Source organism: Sinocyclocheilus rhinocerous, unplaced genomic scaffold (assembly GCF_001515625.1).
Source record: "Sinocyclocheilus rhinocerous isolate Xijiao unplaced genomic scaffold, SAMN03320098_v1.1 scaffold1405, whole genome shotgun sequence".
NCBI lineage: Eukaryota > Metazoa > Chordata > Actinopteri > Cypriniformes > Cyprinidae > Sinocyclocheilus > Sinocyclocheilus rhinocerous.
The window spans coordinates 1,504,611-1,511,113 of NW_015645543.1; the positions used below are offsets into that span (position 1 = coordinate 1,504,611).

A 6,503-nucleotide genomic window follows, 5' to 3' on the forward strand; every position below is an offset into this window, starting at 1 on the left:
AAAAATTGTTCGCTGCTTTAATAGCTTTAATGGATATTTGCTTTTATGTTAATGTAGTAAGTAAGTAATTCGGTGTGACTACAGTAATACGGGGGGTTGTTGGATGTTGGGGGGCGCGAGTGAAATTAGACAAACTTGGGGGGGCGCATGTCCTAAAAGGTTGAAAAATCATTCAAGTGTGACAAATATGCAAAAAAAACAAAAAAAACAAGAAGGGGGCAAAAACCTTTTCACGGCACTGTACATGCATGTGTGTGTATTTATATATACATAATAAATATATACAGTACACATATATTATGTAAACAAATCTTTTATTTTGGATGAGATTAATCGCGATTAATCGTTTGAGAGCACTAAAATAAAGTAATAAAGCTAATATTAAATCAAATAACTAAATTCAATGGGGTCAAGTATTTAAACAATCAAAAATAAACTGCTGAATTATTAATCAAATTGATTCACCGTCAAAGCACAGACTCACCTCTACATATTCATTTAGAAATATGTCTATCTTGGATTTAGAAGTTATAAAATCCCCATTACAAAACCAGTGGCAGCTGACTACTAGTTTAACACACTACTTGTGATAATCCAAAGTTCCAAAGATGTCATACAAGACAATGATGTGGAGCAGTGAAGAGGGCTGCTTCAGAGGATCAGCCAGCCAAACAGTTCACACCCAAAAATGCTGATAAGTAAAGCAGGATATTAGAAAACTCTTGTGTGGGAAACGAGTGGCCACTTCACGGTCCCAGCATGCCTGTGAAGACTTGCTGAAAACCAGGAAAGACTGGTGTTCACTGGTAAGTAAAAGGCACTGCATTCAAAGTGAAACAGAACAGAAGGTCGTAACACAGCTCTGGTTTTCACTGAGTCAAAATTTACACACAAAAAAAAAAACACCCCACAATGGCTCCATCTAAAACAATCAGCACCAAAATCTTATAAACGTGTACTGATAGGTAACATTGACCTCAGCATCAGGTCAAACCTACATTACGACTCCAGCTAGTGTGGAGAATGTTCTTAAATCAGAGTCTAATCCACTGCATTCCAAGCATTTTAAAACAGGCTTAAAGGTCCCATGACATGCTGCTTTTTGGATGCTTTTATATAGGCCTAAGTGGTCCCTAGTACTGTATCTGAAGTGTCTTTCCCGAAATTCAGCCTTGGTGCAGAATTTCAGCCACTACGAGCCAGTCCCACAATGAGCTTTCCTTAGGACGTGCCATTTCTGTGTCTGTAGCTTTAAATGCTAATGAGGAGGAGAGAGGCGGGGCAACTGCCATGCTTCGCTCGTTTGCAAGCCATGATGTCTCTCGAGGAAAAAAAAATATTGCGCTGGCCTCACATGGTCGTAGCTCATTTTCTCATGGGCGGGCCAAATTCTCTGGGTGGGTAAAGCAGAGAAAGGGGAGGTAACCTTTCCCCGTATGACGACATAAAGGGAAGATTCCAGATTGGGCCATCTGAGCTTTCATTTTCTCAACTTTCATTGCACCTCAACCAAACACTGCACTGCCTCAAAGGAATAGTTCACCAAAAAATGCTAAATTGCTGAAAATGTAATTAGCTTCAGGCCATCCAAAATGTAGATGAGTTTGTTTCTTCATTGGAAGAGCTTTGGAAAAATGTAGCATTACATCACTTGCTCGCCAGTGGATCCTCTACAGTGAATGGGTGCCGTCATAATGAGAGTCCAAACAGCTGATAAAAACATCACTATAATCCACAAGACTCCACTTCATCAATTAACATCTTGTGAAGCAAAAAGCTGCATGTGTATAATAAAAAAATCCATGATTAAGACATTTTAACTTAAAACTGTCGCTTCTGGTCAAAATATGCTTCCATAATCCATAACAGCATTTCCTCCAATGAAAAAGACCACCATCTGTTGTCCTCTCACATCAAAATCCACCCACATATTTGTTCCGAACTATTTTAAACAGTTTTTGCTTGTAAACAGTCCCTGATCTGTGCATATTTCTCTCTTGATTCAGACAAGACAACGTTTAAATGAAGAAATCAATATTTAGGATAGAGGACTCATATTTTAACTGGAAACAACGGTTTGAAGTTAAAAATTTTGTGATGATGAATTTACATACATGTAGCACAAGGCGTTAATTGATGGACTGGAGTGGTGTGGATTATTGTTATCTTTTTTCCAGCTGTTTGAACCAGTGGTCGACCGATACGAGTCGGTATCGTGCAATCGTTATAGCGCCGTCAAAATAAAAGTCCCGCCTCGAACACATCGGCCAAACAGAAAAACGTATAGGCCGATGCCGATATTTGAAAAATGCCAAATATCGTCCGATATATCGGCCTTGGCGATATATCGGTCGACCACTAGTTTGAACTCTCACTCTGACGGCATCCATTCACTGCAGAGGATCCATTGTTGAGCAAGTGATGCAATGCTAAATTTCTCCTAATCTGCTCCAATGAAGAAAAAAACTCGTCTACATCTCAGATCCTGAGCCCTGAGGGTAAATATATTTTAAGCAAAATTTCAATTTTGGGTGAACTATTCCTTTAAAAAAGCAGCAGAATTACAAACATGTCAGTGAATATATGCTTTTGTGAATCCCTTACTGGATTAGCATTAAGAATCAAGCTTATTTCCAGGGTCACTATCAATGCCTTCAGGATATTTTAGCGATAACATCAAGGTTGTCCCACAGACAATGCGGGTGTTATACAGAAATCCAGTGGCCATATGATAACATGCACCATTACTAAGTGGAAGTCTAAACTGTCAGTAAATTATCAGACACACATACATACAGGTGCATCTCAATAAATTAGAATGTCGTGGAAAAGTTCATTTCAGTAATTCAACTCAAGGTGACAACACACCAAACACAAACAGCCTTTTGTAAGGAGCGCTGTGGGCACTCTGAGAGACCTATAGGGATTTCCATGTGTCCCGGGACGATCTGAGAAATATCTGAAACCTCCACACAATGCAGCAAATACGAATAAACTGGGCCAGAATACATAATTCTGGAAACACTATAGAATATACTCTCAGCCTTTAGAGGAGAGGAAAGGTGGGGAACTGTGGGAGAAAAAGACACCATGGCAACAAAACAGCACTTAAGAAAAGAAACAAGTCAGGATGGATTACACTTTGCATGAAATCTACACGCTTTCCCTTCTCTATGTCATAACATCACAGAACAAAATGACTTACAGGTGTTTTGCAATGTTTAAACGGTTCCTCCTGGGCAAGTTTCATGTAGAGAGGCAACTATAAGCAAACCAATACTAGGTTGACTTTTGATGTTTGCAACCAATGACTGTAGTTTATAAAACTCTACACACAAATGTATGTAAAACAATGTCATCACACTACGGGTGATAATGTCTCCAACTAGTCTCTTGCACAATGCTACATAATGACCTCAAAACACTTTTACCAAACATGATTTTTAAACTAATACAGTTTGATGTTTGCATCGCATGACCAGCTCCAAATGTATGGCTTTTCTGATGTAGTAAACTTGCTCGGTAGCTCACCTGGTACAGATTGCATTGTATTGTCAGGTATGGTTCTCGAAAACAAGTCCCAACACTCAATAAAAGTGTTCAAAGGACTTGTAGAAAAGCTCAAATTACATGGATGCTTCAGCTAATGTGTTTTTATCTCACGTTTGCTTTTGGTTAGGCTATAGGTAGGGTTTAGTGTAGGTGGTATGCTATTTTCAAACACAGAACATTACACTCACCAGGCATTTCATTTCTCTGCCTTGATACATACAGAAACCAACATAATAAAATGTTGCCAGATTTACATTCATCTGTTTTGGATAAAACCGAACATACGTTTAGTGCCACTCACTGGACATTTCACTTTGAAAGTGTCACGAAAATGTACAAGAAACAAAATAACATCAGAAATGTCGCCACAGGCAAGTTTTTCCAATGTGCCTGGTTAGAAAAAAAAAATTAATCATATTTAAATTTATAGTAGAGTATTCAAGCTATGACTTGCTCCCAAAATCAGTGCAGAAAATGCAAATTCTTTAGAATCATAATAACACACTCCAAGTCATAACCAGCAGCAGGGCAAAGATCACAAAAATATCTATGACCACTAGGGTTGGGTATCGAAAACCGGTTCCATTTTAGAACCGGTTCCAAATTTCCAAGAACCGGGTATTCGATAAGACGCGTGCATTTCGATTCTGCGTTCGCATTTTAATGTGATTAAAAACTATTTAACTATTTAAAACTGACTTCTTTCATATTTGTCGACCAATATGCAGAAAACTACGTCAGTATATAAACTTGCGCCTTGTTTGCGTGCAGCACACACGAAGCGCAAGCGTGAGCACAGAGAACGCGGTACGGGTTCCCGGTTTGTGTCCGTTCTCGAACCGTTCCGTGTATTTCCACTGTAGAAAAGGTTGTTCCGGGCCGAAACTGACTTCTTTCATATTTGTCGACCAATATGCAGAAAACTACGTCAGTATATCATCATAAACACAGCCGTTTTTGTCTTACGTGAACGTAAACAGATGAGAAAGAAAACACACATGTACAGTATTTTTAGATCTGCGTACGTTCGGTGTTAAAGAGACAGCAGCCTAATAAACGCACTGCCTGTCATTAATGTTAAGCAAACAAAAAATCCTTCACTGATCTTGACCAAATATTTATTGGAATCGAAACTAGGAATCGATAAGAATCGGAATCGATAAACAGAATCGGAATCGATAAAAATCAAACGATACCCAACCCTAATGACCACCGTCCTCCACTGACAGCTGCATAAAGTCTCATCAAGCCATAGAAAGAAGTTAGAAACTACACACAGGGTAAAAATGTCCCTGTTAACCAAAGACCACAGGCTCATAGAAGACACACGGCTCATCTCCCCACCCACAGAGAGACAGCTGCTTGATGAGGAGGTCACTGAAACACGGCTGCCCTTCATGCTCCGGCAAAAAGCTGAGCCGGTCATCTCAGAGATTAATACTGCACTCAGAGATCACTGACTGTCTGTTTGTTTCTCTCTTGTTAACAACAGCACCATCGCAACACACATGCACATAGACAGCATCCTAAGCTGGCCTCTCCATTATTGCTTGGGCTTAATCCTCTTTTGCAACAGAGGGACAGATGAATGAATCCCAATTCTCTACAGCACTGACATCTCATCGACCCTCTCTTTAAATGTCACAAAATTTTAAATCGATCTGTGTTGGCTATTAAATCTCCCTGTGATCCTTAATTTCAGAAAAACCTGTCTATTTTTGTTCTTTTGCACAGAGCACCTCAGTTCGGGGGAAAAAATAGCTGGCAGCGCTCTGTTTTCAGTCTTTGATGGTGCTAAGACAGCTCATCTTGATCCTGCAGGGTAAAACAGAAGAAAACTTTTTTGTGGAGAGGTACAATATGCATTAGGCTCGTCGAGTACTTGTTATAGACTAAGAACAAATAACATTCAAACTTCAGAAACAGATTTTCCTCTGATTGCTGCAGACACCATACTTTTTATGGCTGTCAAAGTTGACATGTTTTCAAAAATATGTCATTAATTACTCGCCTTCATGTCAAAAAATTATTCTTGTAGCATCATAAAATTACGGTTGAACCAGTGATGTCACATGGACTATTTTAACAATGTCCTTACTACCTTTCTGGACCTTGAACGTGGTAGTTGCATTGCTGTCTATTCAGGGTCAGAAAGCTCTCGGATTTCATCAAAAATATCTTAATTTGTGTTCCGAAGATGAATGATTTTACAAAGGTTTTACAGGTTTGGAACGACATGATGGTGAGTAATTAATGACAGAATTTTCATTTTTGGGTCAACTATCCCTTTAAGTGGTCTCATCTGAACTGAATGTTTAATGCAATCATTTTTAACATTTATTGAATTTAATATTATTAATGTTTCATTTCTACAGACGAGTTGGAATCAAACTGGTCACAAATCTATACTATCATTCAAAAGTGTGCGGCCAGCAAGATTTATTTAGCCTAATGTTTGTGAAAGAAGTCAACTTAACAAGGCTGCCATAATTTGATCAAAATACAGTAAAACAGTAATATTGTAAAATGTTATTACAACTTAAAATATCTGGTTTCTATTTTAATATACACACATTTTAAATGGCAAAGCTGAATTTTCAACAGTTATCATTACTCCAGTCTTCAGTGTTACATGATCCTTCAGAAATCTTTCAAATATGTTGATTTGGTGCTTAAGAAACATCTTTTTGAATGGCATTACATCATATTGTACAGTTTCCTCCAAGATTGGTTTAGAAAGCTTCCAACATCTTATTGATACCTATAATTTAGAGAAACACGATTTCTATAGATATTTACAGCTTAGAAATCACTTTAATAAAAATATTAATAATGAAGCAACTGAATTGAGTCTCATAAACGTTTTTGCTGATGCATATAAAGGTGGTATTCACAAGAAACTGGTGTCAAAAATATATTCATGTATACAGTCCTCTAAGTCTCACTCTACC

At 38.2% G+C, this 6,503-nt stretch overlaps 1 protein-coding gene across 1 annotated transcript in view; it reads right to left on the reverse strand.

Moving 5' to 3' along the window:
• The window catches only part of nectin3b (nectin cell adhesion molecule 3b), a 45,769-nt gene that overhangs the window by 34,155 nt on the left and 5,111 nt on the right, over positions 1-6,503 (reverse strand). The gene's annotated exons all lie outside the window — the stretch shown is intronic.